Source organism: Protopterus annectens, chromosome 1.part2 (genome assembly GCF_019279795.1).
Source record: "Protopterus annectens isolate FY-2018-M chromosome 1.part2, PAN1.0, whole genome shotgun sequence".
Classification (NCBI taxonomy): Eukaryota; Metazoa; Chordata; order Ceratodontiformes; family Protopteridae; genus Protopterus; species Protopterus annectens.
The window spans coordinates 84,808,476-84,832,541 of NC_056727.1; positions in this window are offsets into that span (position 1 = coordinate 84,808,476).

Below are 24,066 nucleotides of genomic sequence, written 5' to 3' on the forward strand. Positions count from 1 at the left end.
CTGCTAATTCCTAGTTACCGCACGGAACACTGTCACAGACTCTTAGCAACCCTTACCCCATGGTTGTGGTGTAGCATGCGTGACATTGACTATTATGGGGATATCATGAATTGCATTAGATTGCAGTTTTATGATATCTAAATATATTTTCCTTGTGATCCCGTTTGCGCACAGATGCACTGCAGTTTTACGTTGTGTTGGTGTGGCCATGACATTAAATGTTATTTTTTATATATTGTGCATGTTGTTTTATGCCATTGGCTATATATTTAGCCATTGGCATATATTAACATTATAATACGTAAGGTTGGTCCACTTTCATGGCTCCAATTTTATGTTTGACAAAATGTAAACCTTTTTTTTGGTTTACATTTCTACATGCCTACGCTACGCCTGCACCACTTCATGAATCGCTATATACCTTCATTTGCATGCTACACTACTGTACATGGGGTAATTAGCATACATGCACCGGGAGCTGCATGGCTCTGCTGTACGCTGGTAGTGCACATGGAAACAGCTCTTACCTGAATTGCTCAGTGGCCTTATTTGGCGCTAGATCACTGACGCTACTCCAGCACATGGCGCAAGCTTCATGAATCCTGGGGTATGTCTTATTATTATGTAGAAATGTATAATCCCCAGAATTCATGAAGCTCGGCGCAAGGCCGGCGTTAGGCTTGCGCCGACCGTGCGGTGTGCAGATGGCGCAGTAGTGCCATATGCATATTAATGAAGGCATGCTGCCACCACATCCACGTGCATAGGAAATGAGCATGAGTGCACGGGGCGTGTCGAAGTGCCGCACGGAGGTGTGGAAATGTCGGCTGTTGACGTGCAACCTAAAATGCTGAATATTACAGTCTGCCTGCAAAAGTAATCACACCTATCAGTGTCCGTGGATACTGAAACGTATGCAAAGCATGCAAGACAGTTCTTGCGAACACAAAATTAAGAAGCAAACACAAATGCATGTTAGTGAATATCGAGTCTCCATCCCTCAAACAAATGACATTTAAAACCATGTGCCCATATTCTAATGCAGTGTTGATAGTTATACCAAGTGGAAGTGAAACGCATCATGTTAGCGCGCTGCCAATAGCTAAGTGTAGCCTAATGGTCAGGGTTACCACCTGTCCCACATTGTGAGGGGCAGTACACAGCTGGGCAGCTGTGTCCATACCAAAACCATTATAAATGTAAAATATCCTGCGACCGTATGACATAATTATGTCCCACATCACATGTAATAGTCAAATACAATAGTTATTTCCATAAGCAACATACCACATGTTACAACAAATAGAATAAGCAAGTAAATGAAACAGAAGGAGCATATAAACTGCTACAACAATAAGCTAACATGTAGGCATAAAACAAAAGTATTATCCGTTGTACTGACCGTGGGTATATGTTGTCCTGTAGAATCTGATTTGTGTCTGGAATATATCCCATCCTGGCCATATGAAAAGGTGGCAATCCTAGCAATGGTCAGAGCATTCGGCCAAAATCCACCCATCTGTGGTCCAAGCCGTTCTTGTCAGGATGTGTCAAAGTTGAACGGGTATTAGCCGGGTGTACCTACCATGTCATGAAAGATAAGTATTTCCATGTACCTATGTGCATGATGTACAGCATGTGGAAGGTAAAAAATGCTAGGGTAGCCCTCACAACCATAAAGGTACCTGAGATATGTAGTGTATGCAATGTGTTCCCTTGACCATGCCATGGGCCATCAACCAAAGAAGGGATGGATAGAGTGTGTGGAATATGTGTGTGGGGGGATGGGTAATGTTATAATCCACAAAGGCGAGACTGTGTTGGATGCACAATAGGTGATCTGGAGGTGTATGAGGGAGCAGTGGGTGAATCAGAAAGAAACACAAAGAACAAACATACACATCCGCAATACAACCTGGCAGGCCATACTGTAGAACACAATCACACAAACATATGAATATTAAAATGTGCAATACACATGTACAGAAACGTCACCGGCACGTACCCACATAATGGTCTGGATGGAACTGGGCCATCCAAATGCAAACACCTGAATGCATAATTGAATACCCATCATCCCCTCTACAGCACACAACCCGCCCCCATTCCTGAACGTCCACCAAATCCAGCCATACTCGGGCTACTAGCTTGGCACAGCCATATCTACACATATGTAGTAGGCAGTGTCACCCAAGGCAGTGTCAGGATTGCAAACTATGTATCCCTTGCATGTAAAACCCTATCACATTTTCGTAAGTCCAAAAAAATCGAAGGTCATTTGCTTGTTCAATTTTTGGATATCCCTCATGGGATAAGTATCCTGTGTAAACATCAGACTTGGTATCACGACACGATGTCCAGTCCTGTAGACATCTGGACACAAGTTGTATGTGCAGTAGTGGTTAACGAGACTGCTCAGCCCCCTGCCGGTCATACAGAACCTAATATCCGGGATCAAACACCTGCCCATGATGCACGTCTCCCCACATGAATTATCGAGAAAATATACTGTACACAATCGCATAGTGGCACTTGGAAATAGGGTGATTAAGGTGCTGACGTAAGCAAGGTACCGTCTGTCTCACTTTGTGAGGGACAGTCCCTGTTTGGGTAGATGTGTCATGACCCAGAATGATACAATGGCAAATGTCCTGTGATTGTAGGAAATAACTATGTACCATATTTCATGTAACAGTTGCCTAAAACAGTTATTTCTGGATGTAAAATACATAAATCGTACAAGAAACAGAATAAGCAACTAAAGTGCTACAGGAATAGGCTCTCATCTAGGAAAATAATTAATGTTCTAAACCCTGTACTGACCATGGGTATGTGTTGGCCTAAACAATCTGGTGTGTCCAGAATATATCCCATCCTGGACATATGAAAATGTGGCAACCCTAACAATGGTCAGAGTATTCGCACAATAATTGGCCAGCCTCTTAATCACTCATAAAACCAGTGACCTTTGGAGGAAAGGTGTTGAATGACACTTGAATGAATAATGACAATAATTAAGAGTAATAGACACTTTTAACTTCAGAAAATAAGTATTAATACATATACTCTGAATCTGTCAGCACATTTCAAGTCAATAGTACTAATATTGTAGAAGTGTCTGTGATTGTCCCTGATTTGTCATTGCCTTGTCCCTGTCACTGTTGAAATTAGTCCCTGAGTGTTTGAGAGGTCCGTACATTTATTTACACCAACCGTCACATTTGTTGACAGTACTATTGAATACCTGTAGTGAAGTCATAAGTGATGGCCAGAATAATATCCTTCGGATATAGGGAGGTAAAGGCAGCAGGGATGCGCGGTGTACATTCAACTGTATGGGAAATGTAAATAGGTATGTAGGTGTATGTACAGACAGATATATATATATATATATATATATATATATATATATATATATATATATATATATATAAAAATGAATGAACATGGTCACAATAAAGCATTCATAATGAATGTGAAGGGAAACACCAGTGGAAACACCCCCCACCCTGTATTATGGAATGGAACCACCCCCACCCTATATTATGTAGTGCCAACATAATAATCTGGTCAGAGGTGCCCAAACCCCTGTGTCTGTAAACACAGGTAGAATGTTAAAATTGGGACCAACTCTGTCCATGTGCTACATCTGACATTTGAACAGGTACAGGGCAGTTCCGGCCACCAGTCGGACAAGCCTAAACCTGGATCACCACATGAACACCCTGACAATCAACCACACATATGTGCCAGGACTATAAGCTTTGGAGTTCTGAATATCCTTAGAGTGAGTAAACATGCAGCACGGGTCCAGAGCAGTAGGGAATAGGGAATGTTGCATGTGTAGTACTGCGGTTCTCCCACCAGAAGAATGGATGCCTGCTGTGTAAGTGAAGCGGTGAGGCATATGTTAGGGCAGCTGTGAACCATGGGTATACATATAAATGAAGCAGAACACCAATAGTGTAGTGGTTAGAGCATCCGCCTAACGTAAATGCGTTCCCAGTTCAAGTACGACTATAGCACATATCATTTTCTTGTGTAATGAATGCCTCTGTGCTGTAAAGCCAACATTTAAACATGTAAAGGTGAACGTGTGTTTCGTATGGGGCCATTAACCGGATTCCTTCAATCAAAGTGTTACTGTCATAATGAATAAGGCACACGTAAGCACAAAGAAGTGGCAGTAAACATATGTAACTCACAATAAGCATATGCAAGTGCACCTGCGCAGGTGTAAGCAGCTCCCAGCATAGCAAATGTATGTTGTTATGTACAGATGTAACTTATATACATATATATATATATATATATATATATATATATATATATATATATATATATATATATATATATATATATACATACACACACAAACACACACACATATATATATATATATATATATATATATATATATATATATATATATATATATATATATATATATATATATGTGTGTGTGTGTGTGTTTGTGTGTGTGTGTGTGTGTGTGTATAGATATATATCCAGAGACATAAAATAAAGAAATATATTAATATATATATATATATATATATATATATATATATATATATATATATATACACATGCTGTAAGAATGAACGCTGAAAGAATAAAGCATACACAAGGGTTGTGAAGGGAATCTAGAGCAACTAAGGTATTATATAGTGCTTGCAGCGTATGTCAGATAAAGCTGCCCAAGAGTGAGTAGAGCACCACTATTCACACCAGAGGCAGGGTTATACCAGTTGCCATAATATCGTTGAACTGCTACATCAACATTACACACAGACGGAATGTAGTTCATGTTGTGACCACCTACACTTGTAACCCACAAATGGCGGTAATCCATAACACCAGGAAAGGCACGTATGTGCAAATATAAATGGCGGGAGACCCTGTGAATACACGAGGTGGTACAAAATGTGTGTAGGGCCCCAAACGCTCTGGAGAGGGCAATGTGTAAAGGTGTGTCATGGCTGCGATATCAGGTGGATAATGGCTGTTATGCGTGGAAACTCAATACGGGTAGGGTGGAGAAACTATGGCTATGCGATTATGGATACAGGAGTGCCAGGGTTGGTTGCACTGGTTCCAATGGAGCGGCCCGTGTAGGTCAGCTAGTACGTAATAGGTATATATGCATACGCACATGCAGACATCAATATGTTGAAGTACATTCTCTGTAACACATGCACTCCATTTATTGACATAAATAATATGAATGTGCACAGAAAGAGATACAGTAGCAGGAATAATAGGCTGTGCAGACGAGGAACAGGTCAAATGACACTGTATCACATCACAGTTATCATCGGTACTCCGTACATGAACAAATTGCGACATCTGTCCACTGTATAATGTGCTAAATACCGATTACAACTTAATCGGAGTGAAGTGTCGGTGTCATAACGACTAAGGCTATAGTATGCTGTTGAAGCAGAGATAAAACCCAATTCGCATGTGTAAGTGTGTATGTTCGGGAAATTTATCGGTCAACGGACACACAGATGTATCTATATATATATATATATATATATATATATATATATATATATACAAATATATATACACATATATATATATATATATATATATATATATATATATATATATATATATATACATACAACATATATTGATATATACACATATACACACAAAAAAAAAATATATATATATATATATATATATATATGTCATTGTAGATATACACATGTACATAACTAGGTTACGTTACAGCAATTACGGGTAACATATGTTCAGACCGGGAATATGTTACTGGGAGGTCCAATAAACAAACGTTTACCTCCCACACCACCCAGCTAGGCTGGTCAGACATACAAACACGCAATAAAGATAAATACACCGCTGCTTTCCAAACCAACAGCAGGAAAGTACAGTGGGAGAGATCTGCAAGGTCTACACTTTAAACATGGATAACGGGGTCCATTGTGGGACACCAAAAATTCAACATACAGGTGAACCTGTGGTAATCGACATGAGCAGGATGTAGCTGTACACGGAACAGTAGGTTGTTCAAGTGTAATAACACATGGGTTGACAAAATGTACGACATGTGTCCTGAGATGGGGAGAGTGGGCAATGTGTAGGGGTGTGTTCATACCGCAGCTGCGCTCACAGTAAGTATTTGCCATGAGTGCTGTAGAGGGGTGTCAGGTAGGTGAATCATGGGTATGCAATAATGGGCCTAAGTGTGCAGGTGTTGGTTGGCAGAGATGTATTAGGCCCACCCAGTGGAAGTAATTAATATTCCTATGTGGGCACTGCAGACGCTCATACCTCCCAAACCTGAAGAGCATTTCTACTGGATAGTCCAGAAAGCATTGGGGGAACACATAGGGAATATATCAGTGCCCTGTACCCGATTATCATGGACGTCCATGATTACGAATCAGAATGTAACACAGTCCTACCTAAACCCTTCCAGAACTAGTGATATTAGGTGGACAGGTGGCCGAATACACGTGATGACTAATGACAACAAATATATATATATATATATATATATATATATATATATATATATATATATATGTATGTATATATAAATATATATATATATATATATATATATATATATATATATATATATATATGTATATAATATACATATACATACACACATATACACACAAAGATATATATATATATATATATATATATATATATATATATATATAGATATATTACTGTAGATATAACATGTACATACCTAGGTTACAGTACAGCAATTACGGGTAACATATGTTTAGACCGGGCATATGTTAGTGGGAGGTCCAGTCAACTAACATCTACCTCCCACACCACCCCAGCTAGGCCAGTGAGGCATACAGACACGCAAGAAAGGTAAATACACCGCTGCTTTCCAGACCACCGGCAGGAAAGTACCAGTGGGAGAGATCTACAAGGTCTACACTTTAAACATGGATCACGGGGTCCCTTGTGGGATGCCAAATATTTCTCTGTTAGGCAACCTGTAATGATTGACGCAGCCAGGATGTAGCTGTCTACAGAATGGTAGGTTGTGCAAGTCTGATAACAAATGGTTTGACAAAACGTACGACATGAGTCCCGAGACGGGTAGAGTGGGCAGTGTGTAGGGGTGTGTTCATACCCCAGCTGCGCTCATGGTAAGTATGTGTCATGAGTGCTGTAGAGGGGTGTCACGTAGGTGAATCATGGGTATGCAATAATGTGCCTAAGTGTGCATGTGTTGGTTGGCAGAGATGTATTAGGCCCGCCCAGTGGAAGTAATTAATATTCCTATGTGGGCACTGCTGACGTTCATACCTCCCAAACCTGAAGAGCATATCTACTGGATAGTACATAAACCATTGGGGGAACACATAGGGAATATATCAGTGCCCTGTACCCGATTATCATGGATGTCTGTGATTACGAATCAGAATCGAACACAGTCCTAGGTAAACCCTTTCAGAACTAGTGATATTAGGTGGACAGGTGGCAGAATACACATAATGACTAATGACAACATGTATGAGTCATAAACAGCATGTACCTCAACAAATGTGAATGAACACATATGCCCTGTGACTGTCAATGTGTCAGGTTAATAGAACCAATCATCTAAATGTGTCCCTGAAGGTGTTATGCAGTGTCCCTGATACAGTGTTCATTCTCCCCCATTCGTATGTGAGGTCTGCTAGTGATGGAAAGCGCATATTCCGCCGACCACCTTAGGTAGATGATAGCATAATAGTTTGGGGTTACCACCTGTTCACCTTTGTGAGGGACACTCCACTCTGGGCAGTTGTGTCCTGCAAAATTAATGTCACGGCACATGGCCTGTGATTTCGGGAAAAGAGTTCATATATTGTCTGTAGTGGTTGCATAAAATTATTTTGTTGTATCTGAAACACCTAGATGTTATAGGAAACAGTATTAGCAACTATAATGCTACAAGAATAACCTTAACTTATGCAAACCGGTGAAGTAGTCACTTTTCTACTGGCTGTGGGTATGTGTTGCCTTGCCAAATCTGACATCGCTACATATAGATCCTATAGGGCTGCCACCTTTCCAAATGGCCAAAGTGGGACCTGCGCCATAGAAATGTCAGACGTACCAGGTTAGAACATACCTACAGCCATGCATAGTACAGAAATATACATATTAGCACAAATCAAAGCTTAGTCTAGCAGCAAAGTTGCTTATGCTACTTCACATAACATATCGAAGTGTCATTTATACAATAACCTTTACATGCAACTATTAGAAAAACATAGAATATAATATTGTCCTCTAATCAGGACATTTGCTATGGCTAGATTATTCTCGCATGATACATATGCCTAATGAAGGACTGTCCCATGCAAAGTGGGAAAGGTGTTACTCCTAAAGTCTCACTTCGGCCAATTTAAAAGGTGGAAAACCTACAATAGGTATGCGGTAGCATGACCCGGCAGAAAGATGTGTTTCCCAAAACACATTTACTTGTCTGCATTGCAGAGTATCGGTTCCCATGTATCAGCCAGATGGAAGCAGATTGTATGAGGAACATGCATATAATATGATTATGTCACTGGACAGGCCACCGATTCTGTACAGTCGAACGCCTGCCGTCACATAATGGTCAGCCATACCCGATACTGTAATCATGTAGTCCAATGTAATAGGCATCACAAGGGATCGCGCCCACCCAGCGTGAGTGACAAATGCAAGCACCAATGTCGGTGCACATGCAAGTGAGGGAGCGAGCGGGTGTAAGCGTGTTTGTCTACCAGTATGCAAGTATTGCACTGTTAAAGAAATGTGGAGTCTAAACAAGTATAAGGAGCTGTAACCAGAGGTCAGCAGTGATTAACACTGAGCAAACCCACGTACAACTGCTCCCAACTGCTGCAATATGCCTTACCCACTCTGTATCCAAAGGCCTTGTTCTGGCCTCAAAAAAAGAAACGTCCTTTGCAAGTGTTGGTAGCAACATCCTGCGCACATAGCTGATCTGAATTACCAATACACCATGGCACATATACAGACAATAGACAGTACCACACACATACCATACAGCACAATAATCCAACAGTATAGCAATGTACTAGCAGATATGTCCGGACCACTGGTGTTTGCAGACCTGGCCGTCTTGTGTTTAAGTGTATCAGCATGCCTAGTATGACCATTACACATGTTGTCGACTGACATTACTGTCATATCTTCATGTGTTTGAGCATGCCTAGTATGGTCAACTGGATCGCATGTTTCACATGTCCAGGTAGTCAGTACTGTGGTGCTGACCCCTGTGTTGTACACTGACAGGTGGCATGCTGTGTCTGCAGGTTAGCCAACGGTCATATGGCATTGACTGTTGCTACATTTCTGCACAGTGTGGGGGGACATCAAACTGTATCCACATTCCTACACAGCACCAGGGGTGACGCACATGACTTTCACATGTGTACGTTGGAAGGGGGGCACATCTGACAGTTGTACACTTTTGCTACTACTGCACTGGTATGCCAGGTACTCCATTTCAGTGTGTGGACCTACCTAATGTGCTGGCTAGAGGCATACCATTGTACTTCAGACCCTAGCTTTAATTACCAGCATACTGGTTTCAGACATCCTAGCCTTCACAACCTACATCCAACTGCCTGGCCTGCTGTAGTCTGTGTGTGTGTGTGTGTGTGTGTGTGGGGGGGGGGGGGTTGGGGTCATCCATTGGGCATATCCAGATGCCATTGTATAGCATTTGTCTGTATTGGTCTACACCTGTCCAGCTGTTTGAGACTTGTGTGGGCTGTATGGACACACATGATGTTCAGCCCATAACCTGCAGTGGGTTAGGACACCCTGTTTATTACTGGCTATTATTGTGACCCCGGTATGTGCTATGGATGTCAAGTTGCCACTATGGATGTGTACTGTCTGCTGCCCTAACATTCGGCCACCAAATTCCCTTGTATGCTCACATCCATACCATAGCTACAGGTAAAACACATTCTAATACAACTGCCAATTGGTAGGTTGATTGGCTTACCCTGAGGGTGTGCCAGACCTGAGGATGGTGCTGGAGGGCTGCCTATGTCGGATGCACACAGTGCACTTCCTACACATGGCTGAGCACAGGTAGTGTCATGTTTGGCATCCCTTTTACTGTCTATGTGAGTCAGAGAGGGTGAAATTCCCTGGGTACCTACTGTGTTGGTGTATATGCCATGCGTTTCCTCTTTGCCAAGGGCAGGTCATACTGTGCATGCCTCCTTTAGCCTACTGGGTCCAGCTCAGGTAGTTCCTCCTCCGAGTCACATTGTGCCTGTACAGGCCTTAGCATTGGTGGGGGGCTGTGTGGCCCTGCCCCATGCTGTTCCTGCTGCAACTGTTTCCGCAGGATCATATTACCATAACAATTTGGGTGCATGCAGCTGGTGAATACTGCAAGGCTCCACCGGATGTGTCCAGACACCGGAACCGTGACCTCAGCATCCCAAACACATGCTTAATTATATGTCATGCCTGTGCGTGTGCCTCATTATGGTGTAGTTGTTCAGGTGTGTGTGCATTGCTGATGGGTGTCATCAGCCACGACTCCAGTGGTTACCCAGCATCCCCCACTAGGTGACTGTAGGGGATGTCCATATTGGCAAAGGTGTGGTACAGCTGTGCCAGATGCCATATATCGGAATCGTCATAGCTTCCAGGGCAGCCAGCACACACATTCAGTATAATGCCCTGGCCATCGCCATCGCATACGACCTAGCTGTTGATGGAGGGTATGCTCCTGTGGTTAATGTAGGCCCTACCCTGCTCACCGGGTGGTGCTTTGATGCATACGTGCATGCAGGCTATAGCACCCAGTACCCCAGGGTAGTCTGCCATTTGGTGGAAGAGACTCATATTGCTGGTCAACACCTCACATGTGTTGAGGACATGTACGTGCTCAGTAGCATGTGGTGACATGGCTCTAGGAACTGGTGCAATACTCTGGATGCAGATGCCTGTGAGATCCCCATGATATCCCCAGTTGTGCTTTGGGAGGTACCTGTGGCTAGTATACCTAGGCCTACACATACCTTGGTATCTACTGGGATGGGTTTCCCTCGACCTGTTCAATGTGTCAGGTGTGGCCAGCACAGCTCAACAAGCTGCTGTAGGAGATCTCTGTCCACCCCATAGCGCTCCACTATCTCCAGCTCATGTAGCCCGTGGTGGGTTACCCTGGGTCTGTAAAGTCTTCTCTGTCTCCTCAATAAGGGTTGTTCAGCAGCATTCACATCCTCACCACCCTCAGCCACCTGCACATGTTGGTCTATGTTGCCTGCTGCAGCCCTTCTCATTTGGTTGGATTGTGTCGAGAAATGTCCCCGCATGTATACACCGGTGTTGCAGAGTGTGGAAGAAACCTGTGTGTATGGTGCTTGGTCACTTTACCGTATTGTTCTTGGCCGGGCTGGGCATGTAATCTGCTGATTGTGCTAATTATCACCTATTTGCGCAGCTTGTTCACCTTGACTACTCCACTACTGCTGTTGTCCCTCCCAATTTCACTGGGCAGGTATAGACACACCCCTAGCTTAGGCTTGCTTAGGCAGGAGCAATCCCGAGGCACAGGGCTCCAATGTACATACAGTATGCCTGAACCCCCCATTCTTTCACCTATATTCGAGTACTGCACCCGGCTATCTATACACATACACTCTTGGGATCTGCATCACAACCTGGGGATAAATGGGATTCACTATTTTCAACCTCATTTGCATAGTATTGTCTTCTAATGCATAGTTATATGACCCATACTGATCCTCCAAAGTAATAACCACTGCTTATTGTCACTCAGATCCACACACAACTGGTTAAAGGTGCCTTACTATCACCGTATTCGATGTCCCTTGTTCTTCCGAACAACAAAGTAACCAGTCTCTACACGACTAGAACCCAGGACCCTGCACACCACAGACGATGTGCTTTACCACTAAGCCATGGCAGATATACAAACATCTGAGGTGATCACGTACAGATCATCCAGCACAGACATTCAATAGTATAGGACATGTATTCCATCATGTAGAGTTATGTGTGCTAATGTCCACATATATATATATATATATATATATATATATATATATATATATATATATATATATATATATATATATACACACATACACACATATACATATACACACACATACGTAGATATAGAATTTATATCACAACAGCGGACCACATGACACCAAAGCATTAGACAAGAATGAAAAGGAAACCACATGTGCCACCTGCATTATGCAGTGGTGTTACTATCAAGGCAAGCGTGTTTCGTTGCATCACACGGGTCAGATTGTATTAAGGGTAAGAGTAGGGCTGCTGACATTTACTCACCAGACCTATTGGCGAATGTATGTGTATGTCTTGCCAACCCAGTCTCTTGGGCGATTATAACATTTGTGGGCACTATATAGGAAAACAACAAAACACACTGAACACATCCTGGAGCTAGCCATTCACAGATACCGACACATAGGATATGACTGCCAAACACACACACCTGTCATGTCTTGGAATTGAACACCTACCTGTCTATTCTACCACACTACAGCATTACATAGTAACAAAATGCGCTACAAAGATTATTGGCTCACAGCATTCCCAGAGGCATACTTCTAGGTGGGTGACATCATCAGCAATGGAAAAGAGGCCAATAGGGATTGTATGGAGAGTGAGCAGTCTAAAAGCATTACTCTGTCCACAGGCAGATGGAAACACACACAATTGGCCGGGCTGGGATTATAATATACACCTAAGAACCATATTACACTACAGCATTACGCAGTTACAAAATGCGCTACTGAGTTTACTGGATCACAGCATTCCCAGAGGCATACTTCTAGGTGGGTGACATCATCAGCAATGGAAAAGACGCTGATAGGGATTCTATGGAGAGTGAGCAATCTAAAAGCATTACTCTGTCCCCAAGCAGATAGAAACACACACGCAAGTGGCAGGGCTGTGATTAGGACATAGACCTAACTACCTTATCAGACAACAGCATTACACAGTTACAGAACGCACTACTGAGATTACTGGATCACAGTACTCCCAGAGGCATACTTCTAGGTGGGTGACATCATTAGCAATGGAAAATACGCCGATAGGGATTGTATGGAGAGTGAGCAGTCTAAAAGCATTACTCTGTCCCCAGGCAGATGGAAACACACACACAATTGGCAGGGCTGGGATTAGAACATAGATTTATCTAATTTATCACACTACAGCATTACGCAGTTACAGAATGCCCTGCCGAGATTACTGGATCTCAGCACTCCCAGAGGCATACTTCTAGGTGGGTGACATCATCAGCAATGGAAAAGACGCCGATAGAGATTGTATGGAGAATGAGCAGTCTAAAAGCATTACTGTGTCCCCAGGCAGATGGAAACACGCACAATTGGCAGGGCTGGGATAAGAACATAGATCTAACTAACGTATCACACTACAGCATTACGCAGTTACAGAATGCCCTGCCGAGATTACTGGATTTCAGTACTCCCAGAGGCATACTTCTAGGTGGGTGACATCATCAGCAATGGAAAAGACGCCGATAGAGATTGTATGGAGAGTGAGCAGTCTAAAAGCATTATTCTGTCCCCAGGCAGCTGGGTTGAGATTAGAACATAGACCTAACTACCTTATTACACTACAGCATTACGCAGTTACAGAACGCTCTACCGAGATTACTAGATCACAGTACTCCCAGAGGCATACTTCTAGGTGGGTGACATCATCAGCAATGGAAAAGACACCAAGAGGGATTGTATGGAGAGTGAGCAGTCTAAAAGCATTACTCTGTCCGCAGGCAGATAGAAACACACACACAACTGGCAGAGCTAGGATTAGAGCATAGATCTAACTACCTTATCACACTTCAGCATTATGCAGTTACAGAATGTGCTACTGAAATTAGTGAATTACAGCACTCCCAGAGGCATACTTTTAGGTGAGTGACATCATCAGCAATGGAAAAGACACCAATAGGGATTGTATGGAGAGTGAGCAGTCTAAAAGCATTACTCTGTTCCCAGGCAGATGGAAATACACACACACAATTGGCAGGGCTAGGATTAGAACATAGATCTAACTACCTTATCACACTACAGCATTACGCAGTTACAGAACATGCTACCAAGATTACTAGATCACAGTACTCCCAGAGGCATACTTTTAGGTGGGTGACATCATCAGCAATGGAAAAGACACCGATAGGGATTGTATGGAGAGTGAGCAGTCTAAAAGCCTTACTCTGTTTCCAGGCAGATGGAAACACACACAATTGACAGGGCTGGGTTTAGAACATAGACCTAACTACTTTATCACACTACAGCAGTCCGCAGTTACAGAACGTGCTATTGATATTATTGGATCACAGCACTCCCAGAGGCATACGTCTAGGTGGGTAACATCATCAGCAATGGAAAAGACGCTGATAGGGATTGTATGGAGAGTGAGTAGTCTAAAAGCATTACTCTGCCCTCAAACAGAAGGAAACACACACACGTGGCAGGGCTGGGATTAGAACATAGACCTAACTACCTTATTACACTACAGCATTTTGCAGTTACAGAACACGCTACTGAGATTACTGGATCACAGCACTCCCAGAGGCATACTTCTAGGTGGGTAACATCATCAGCAATGGAAAAGACGCTGATAGGGATTGTATGGAGAGTGAGCAGTCTAAAAGCATTACTCTGTCCCCTGGCAGCTGGAAACACACACACACTTGGCAGGGCTGGGATTAGAACATAGACCTAACTACCTTATCACACTACAGCATCACGCAGTTACAAAACACACTACCGAGATTACTGGATCACAGCACTCCCAGAGGCATACTTCTAGGTGGGTGACATCATCAACAATGGAACAGAAGCCGATAGGGATTGTATGGAGTGTGGGCAGTCTAAAAGAATATTACTGTCCCAAGGCAGACGGAGACAAACACATGCCAGTGGTGTGAGCAGGACAACTGCCTATCTACGGACCACTATTACAACACTACATAGATACGAGACGCGGCACAGACACTACACCTTTCAAGACAGTCAATATGACCTTCTAGGAATGCGGACATCGACATGGATGCTGGCAGTTATGGTGTACATACCTGTGAACCAGTGTGTTCAGTGTAGGAATCCATGCTGAAGTAGGGTATGGCCATCTATTGCCTGGATGACCACTATCACTATACAGGATTACAATGGTCATGCCCATACACATAGAGGAACATAACCGACATAAGGTGTAACTGGGCATGCTCACACACTTAGTAGCACACGTCCGTTTGGAATGCACTATGTGTCCATCTACACAATGGCGTACTGGGAATGCTCACACACTTAGTAGCGAAGGGCTGTCTTGTATGCACTCTGATTCTAAACACGGAAGGGCACAGTGTGTCGATAGTCATCATTGTTAGCATGAATGCTACACTACATATATCTGTCTTCTACACAACGTCTGCTGCTTTCCATCACCTTAGCTGTACCAGTCTAAACCTGGCACACTAATACCACCCCGTGGTGATGTCCTGCCAGGAGTGGCTACTTTACCCATATAGTACCATTCATAGACGAATGTCCTGAGACCAGGTAAACACCCTGAAACCTAGAGAACAACTGCATTGTATGTGTATGCTAAACAGCTCTAGATGTGTAGCGTTCGTAATCACAGCTGCCAATCTAGATCCAACGATGGGGAATACTGACATCTGTGCAGTGAGGAACACCTGGCATAAGGCTCAGTTGTGCACAATAGCACTACCACCGTATACCTCAGATACAGACATGTGGGCCATAACACCGTTACGGACCGCTCCAGGTGGTAGTGTCCCCACGTACATGAAGGCCACTCACATGTACTGACCAGTACACTCTCAAAAGCCATCTCAGATGTGTCAGGTGCAGATCACAGTGTCAAAAGCCGCATTCTAGGATGTAGCCCTCAGACATCACCATGTCCTTGGACCAACAACATACATCCATACATTAGTACAACACCATGTTACTCATGACCAGTGGACTGTACCTAGCTCTACAGCAAGTGTGGATACTACCCATGTACTGACAGGGTTCCATCATGTGTTATGCAATGCAATGATACCACTGCTCATAACCAGGTCAGCTGTACACATAACAGGGGCCCTGGGTCATATACAGCTGTAACAGATAACTGTTACTGTACACCAGTAAACACACTCATGTTTGGATATGACATACATGTACCTGCCGTGGATATGTACATGCCCCCCCACACACACACACACACACACACACACACACACACACACACACACACACAAACAACACATATGTACATAGCATAGCTTTTTCTGTCCTTCATGCAGACAAGTGGCTACAGCAATTACACGCATGCACATGGAAGGTATTTCCATGGCTGTTGAATGCTAATAGCACATAAGGTGTGATAGCAATGTTGACTGAGTTAACGTTCCCTCTGTACTGGTTACACATGACAACTATCATATCATACAATAGTCCATGTGTCATGTATGTCATCACACATGTCCACCAATTGCAATGCATACAAACATGGCTAAATGACAGGAATGTAGGACCCACACACATGTACATGTAGTGGTGTGCATTCAGCTACCATGCATGTTCAGTAGCTGATGTTTGCAGTTCATCTGTGTCTTACTACAACATGCAGTTGCAATGCAGCCCCATCATTGACACCTGTATATGATGAAATACTGACAGTACGGTAAGATGTACATCAGGTTTGGATGGATGTGTGTACATAAAGTGGTGGGCCAACTTTGCAGTTGGATGTTTGCTGAAGACAGCTCACAGGTGTGTCACAAGCCGTCCTACCATAACATGTGCAAACACTAAGCTATGTTTCTGTTAATTGAAGGTGAAGACATACAACCTACACAGCGTTCAGGGTGTCACTGACTGTAAATCACTTGACACCTGTAACACTTAAGTCCTCCCGTGTGCATATAGCAGCACAATTGCCGAAGGTAGCGTCGATACACATTGTAATGCAGGCAATACTGCTGCATGGCTGTCATACGTATCATAAGATAGCAGGTGTTTGATTCACAGTACTGCCATGTGTGTTTGCTTGTATGTCCATATATGCCACGTATGGTGGGGAATACGTCCCAATTGTTACACACCCTTGTACACTGTTGTAGAGATCTGTACATACTGCAGTGTAGAAAGCAAGACATAGGCAAGGGTGGTGTGTGTATCACACACATTAGCTATCTGTATGTGCATGACATAGGTGAATTCAATTGTGGACTCCACAGTGTGTGTGTGTGTGTGTGTGTGTGTGTGTGTGTGTGTGTGTGTGTGTGTGTGTGTGTGTGTGTGTGTGTGTGTGTGTGTATGTATGGCTGTCTGGTCCATGGAGTGAAGATGTATGCTACCATAGTGAACAGATAGGACCCCTAACCCCTTCAGGTGATGCAATCTACTACCCTGCTGATGCCATCGGTCTTAGGCATTACTGACTACCTGTACATGTTCATTCTCTGTGTCACGTCATGTGTAATGGTGATTACCACAGTGTGTGTGTGTTACAATGCTGTTGACCCTGTGAGTGTGGGCGTGTTACTGTGTCTGAATACATGTGTGCAAATACCTGTGTGTGTGTGTGTGTGTGTGTGTGTGTGTGTGTGTGTGTGTGTGTGTGTGTGTGTGTGTGTGTAGTTGTGTGTTCTCATCCTGTAATGTGAATGTGTATTACTGCTACACAGTGAGGCCTCATGCTATCAAATGGCCTCTACCCTTGACATCAGCTAGACTGCTGTGTAAACCCCCTGCACCATGTAACTGTACCTATGATGTCACTCTGTATGGATGTCACATCTCTAGCCACTGTAGCTTAGTACACAGCTCACATGCTCCTGGATCAGTAGATGTGTAGACAACTTTGGAATGTCAGCCTTTCTAACAGTAAGGTTGAGGCTATGTTTGTATGCATGCTGGTATTGCTATACATGCCTGTAAGTAGTCCACATTTACACATGGGAAACTGCAAACACTGGTACTTAATGACACATGCAATTAGACCTTAAGGAGGGAAGCAGGGCATCATTACCAACATGCTGTTACTGTTGTTACCAAGACACATTACTGTGAACATAAAACAATGCATTCTAAACCTGTACTACATGGTATGTCTGCTGCATGTCAACAGTACACAACAATTGTAATATACACTTATCTCCCTATTCTGTTCACCCTGTGCATCAGACCATATGAGCATGTCCCTGAACCGATGGTGTGGACGACAGAGATGAGGCACAGGCATCATCATATGCACAGGGTGATAATGTTTGCCAGGGGCCTAGGCTGCACCAGTGGATGACATCATGTGTGTGGGTTAGGGCCTGTGATCTAATTGGCCATGAGTGGTTGTTATGCATGTGAGTGTTGCGGTGCCCTACAGATGTTTCTGGTGTGTGCGTGTATGTGTGCACACAGTTCTGCCATGTGTCTGGCCTACACAGGGGTATTATTGATAGCTCCAAATTGTACAGACCAGGAATTACAGCTCATGGTGTCCGGCCACGGCCACGTGACCTGTGCCTGCCAGGAGTTGCACGGGCACTACCAGGCAGAGGTACAGATTGGGTACTGTCCGATGACACATGTCCACTGGAACCGTGTCCCCATTGGGACCATCCAGGGCCATGTCCATGTGGCCTGCTGTGTCCTGGTGTGGACAGTGCAGCACCAGCTGCACTGCTGCTGCTACAGGCACTATGGGAGTGGGCATGTGAGGTAGCTCGTTCACGTATACCTGCACCAGGTGGTGTAGCAGGCCTATGTCCATGTGCCCTACACCTCACACCTACCAGATGTTCCAGCACAGACAGCTCACGCTCGTGGATTGTCAGGCCACGGTCAAGGATTCCAACCGTGTCACCCAATCGTCTGTCCAAAACTTCAGCAATCTGCTATTGAGCATTTGCCAATGCCTGGATGTTGTCATTTAAAGAACGGATAGCAGCCCTCTGAAGCCTCTGCCCTTCTCTGTTTTGCCATTCAGCACGTGCCTGTGCCACCATTGCAGTCTGAAACATGCGTCTAGTGACACCAGCTGCTGCGCTCTGTCCTGCAGGTGCATGTCAGCCAGAGGTCCTCCTATGAGTAGCACTGGCCACATGCCTGTGTGGCACATCTGCAGTCATTTCACTGATACCATGGTGTGAATACACACCTTCCGTAGCCACCACACGTTCCTGTTCCAAGCTAACACACGCTAACTGTCCTTCCTCTATGGCCATTGGTGATGGGGTATGTGTTGGCATGAGAACTGCGTGTGGGGAAGAGGGGGATATAGGTGGAATGGCAAACAATGGTACAGATTCAGCCCTGACAACTCTGCCTGTACCTCAAGCATATGTTCATCATCACTGCTAGAGTCTGTGGGGACACTAACATCAGATGGACTGCAGGAGGGTAACGCACCTACATCACCTGTGAAGGCAAACAAAGACTCTACATTACAATAGAGAAACAAACACAGATGCACACACAGATGCACACACAGATGCACACACACACGCACACACGCACACACGCACACACACACACACACACACACAGGCAGACACACACACAGACACACACACACACAGACACACACACAGACACACACAGACACAGACACACAGACACACACACACCATGCATGTGATTTGACAGAAGGCATGCAACATGCATGTGATACAGCAGGCGGCATGCAGCTCAGACATTAATAGTGGTAGTTATCATACATCCCTGGGTTGCACACAACAGCAAGCATGTGTCATAGTAGAAGCCATGCATTTCACACAATCATGGTAGTAAGCATGCATCCCTGTGTTACACCATGTGGACCAGCACAGGTTAACAGTACACATGGCTGATGTGAGGCATATGACCTTGACATTATCATGTAGTATGACATGTAATCTGCTGACGTGTGCATTGACGTGCATACATGTTTGACACAATGGTGCCCTGACACATGTACAGTACTGTAATGGTGTCACATTGCAGTGTTGTCTGTATGCCCTACAGATAGAATGCACTTTTAGCTGATGTGCATGACCATTGAAGGGTATTATGAGGCATCTATATTGCTATACAGTGTGAAGTACAGACACAGTGCCATTGCATGGAATCATGAGGAGTCTCTATTGCTATACAGTGTGGATTACACACACAGTGCATACACAATACATAAATACTGTGGATTGTGACCCACGTCGCTGAGGTGTATACACATTAAACCATGATGTGTCATGTGTGACTGGTCACCGAAGGACATACGGATGACACCCCTGCACAACTGTTAACATTTCTTAGCTGCCTGGCAACCGTGTCCACACATGGCAGACTTGTCAATACACCATGTCCCACATGACATTTATGTACCACACACACAAGGTGCATGGCTGACAGTGATGTCCAACAGCAGCAAGGGAAATGTACTGCATCTGTGGCCTGATGTGGTGTCTGTGTATGTATGTGGATGCTGTACAGGTGACTACTGTCATGCTGTGACACAGTCATGATGTTCAACACATCTTATGTGGTCGAATTAAGTGACACCTCCACAAGCTGTGCACAGGCTTGTAGGATGTCCAGTGTTCCACATCTGCTATATAACCATTCAACAAAGGCTATAGTTGGACCATGTGTAGCTAATGTACAACAGGGTGTACACACATACACATCACATCTACTGTGTGTTGCTACATGTCTCTGGCCATCCTCCATGGCCATGTGTGAACATGTGTTGGGCAAATGTTTGTGATGGCCGTCTATCTCACATGTCTGTGTTGTCCCATATGACATACACCCATGGATGTCAGATACTCCACTGTCCACAGGGCTATGCAGACAAAGGGTTGTATGTTTGGTATGTGGGGTATGTTTTATGGAATAGTGAGACAATGTTGCAGCCGGACCACTACATGTCATGGACATGTCAGATGGCACATCACAATGTGTGCACTCATTGCAGGGGCATATTCCATAATGGTGAATCCTGTGGGCTGCCCATACTCCAGCTCACTGTGTAGTACTGTTTGTGTACCCCACATGTGTTGTTCTGATGTATAGTACATATTCCTACATTGAACAACACCTCCACCATTGTATGCACAGCTGTCCACACATCTAGCAATGACAGTTTCTGTGGTTTCATGTCAGTGTTTCATTTAGTTTGTATGTATTGCACATGGGTAGCCAGTGTGATTGATTAAAGATGTGACCTGTATATCGTGACTGGACCATACATTGTGTGCACATGTGTTAACTGGCCACATGGCAAATAGATCTGTGCATTAACATGCCTGATACTGATAACTGTCTCACCTGCAATGGCCTTCTGTCTCTGCAGCACACCAGAGATACCTATATAGGGGTGGCACAGCAGTATGATCATTATCCATGACTGTATGACAGCTACAGGGTGCAATGTGCATGTTAACACATTCACCAGTACAATAGGATATACTATGGAGTATGCATATGTGTGCATACACAGGGTAGCATACTATAGTATGCGGCATGTGTGTAAACATACCTTGCATATGATGTTACATTACATATTGTACAGTGACACATGCAACTAAATGGGATATAATAGTTATATGTGCAGTAGTGACTTACCAGGCAACCCCAGGCTCGGTGGTTGGGAGACACCCACCTCCACAATGGCAGCTAGAGTTTGTGGATGCTGTTCTGATGGCGTCCCCAGGTTGGCCAGTAGCTCCTCGGTACATGTGAGTAGGGGCTGGGTTGGTGGCCCACCACATGTTGTACCTTGTTCCCTGGTGATTGCATTTGCACGCTGTTCGCATGTCTGATCAGGTCCGTGCAGTGTCTGCGCACCTGCTGGTAGGTGCGGTTATGGCCACCCACATCATTAACCCTCCTGCGAAGTTCCTGCCACAGGTCATCATGCTGCTGGGCATGCTGTGGCACATGGCTGAACAATACCTCATAGTTATCTTGGAGGTAAGGTATGAGGGCCTCATCCTCCAAGTGGCTGTAAGCTGGCAGTCTTGATCGAGGTATATCTGGAAGACATAATGATGGAGACAGGTCATAGTATCTCAGAGATGCACAGAGATGCAGCTGCACATACATGTGCATTACATTTAGTACCTATGAACAGTTGTCTTTGCAAATCTTCATGACAATGACACCACTGACATGTTTTTGTCACACATATGTAACACCCAGTGGGGATTGGATATTATCACCATATATGTGTGTCACCTCATTGCATTGCTCATACTCCATGTGAATGCTGTCTTGATGTGGGCATGTCTGTTTGCCTGTACTGGTGTTCCTACCTATCAGCACATGCCTGGATGTGTCCACATTAATGTTGTTGACCTTGATGCTGTGTATATGTCACATATCAACACATACACTGCCTTAACGGATCTGTGACAATGCAGACATGCGCAAGGAAACCTTTACATGCATGTGTTTTGCCATATACATCTACACGGCACTGTCCAGCAGTTCAACATCCTGCCATGTATCACCTCGTTGTACATGTGACACATGGGACAATGGCTAGCTGGATGTTATTTGCAGGGATGGTTATCAACTATAGCATGTACGGCCAAGGTCATGTAGTAGTGTGTATGCCCTGGGCCATGTATGAGCATAGGATGTAAGGTTTTCTAGCTGTATCCGACAGCCATGTTCCGCCGCCAGGTGAATCAGTGCCACATAACTGATCCAGACAGTTAATGATACATCTACCATGCGGTCATCACACCATGTCTGACAGAGATGAAATGTGCAGCTTTGCTGGACAGGATTGCATAGTATGGTAGGAGTATGTAATGTGTATGGCACAGGATCTGTCCAGCATGTGGTGATCCTTGTACTAGAAAGGTGGCTGTCCATGACGTATGTATTTCATATCAGGATATATGTAGCATGTCCAACATCACAGTGTTGGACATGTCTTTATGCAGGGTAGGCATGCTGCATAGTGGAGATGAGGATTGTGAAGGCTGGTGTCGCCCATCCAAGTATGGGCAATACCCCTTAAATGTGATATGTGATCTGATATTGGTCACTTGAGTGATGAGTATGGCTGTACAATGATCTCCATGCTCATGGATGGCACCCTGTCATGACTACGGTTGCCTCTTATGACTACCCTAATAGGCCTGGTGACATCACTAGCTCAGGGAGGTAAACTGCACAGCACCATCCCTTACACACAGTGTCCATTATGTTGACCGCTGCCTAGGTGGTAGTTCATGGGTACAGGGTTATTAACCTAGTGGTGACAATGCAATATGCAGCTCTCAGATTGTGCACATATGTCACACACCTCACCCACAAAGCCCATTCTGTATGTTATCCACAAAACTGAGTCAGCTATTGCTCCCAGGTCATGGCCATTCACATACTTACAAGATGCCTCCCATTTGTCTGTGTGGTATGGGCTACAATGAGGGGGGAGTACAAAACATTAACCCTTTTTTATTGTAGCTGCCACTGGTGTGATATGCACATGTCACTCAGACACCTTTTGTAGTGTTGGTTCTGTCAACAGGCCACTGGCAGAACACTCCTGTGACATACAAAGGTACATCTAGTATACTGAGTGTAGGTGGAACACAGTATGGGTGATGATGTCCTATGACCTATCACAGGTATGATATGCAGTGTGAAATCATCCGTACTGTCATCTACATCTGTACTGCTAACAACATATATGTTGATTAAGGTTCATGGACTTTCAGACCAGACTCAGCAGGGTAGTAGTGCAGTGCCTCCCATTATGAGTGGTGTCTCCACTTTGTGGGTTGTGATAACTGTTGGTGTGCACCGTTCAGTGTTTTCACAGACTGACATGAACCTATGTTTTACATGATGTGTATGTGTAGAGCAAACTGTTTTGCCATATGTGTATGATACAACCAGAGATGTGGATAGGTCACATGCAGCCTGAGTGCACCTTGTACCATCATAGTTATGGTTACAGGGGCTCTGTAGTGTTCATGGATATGTGATTGTG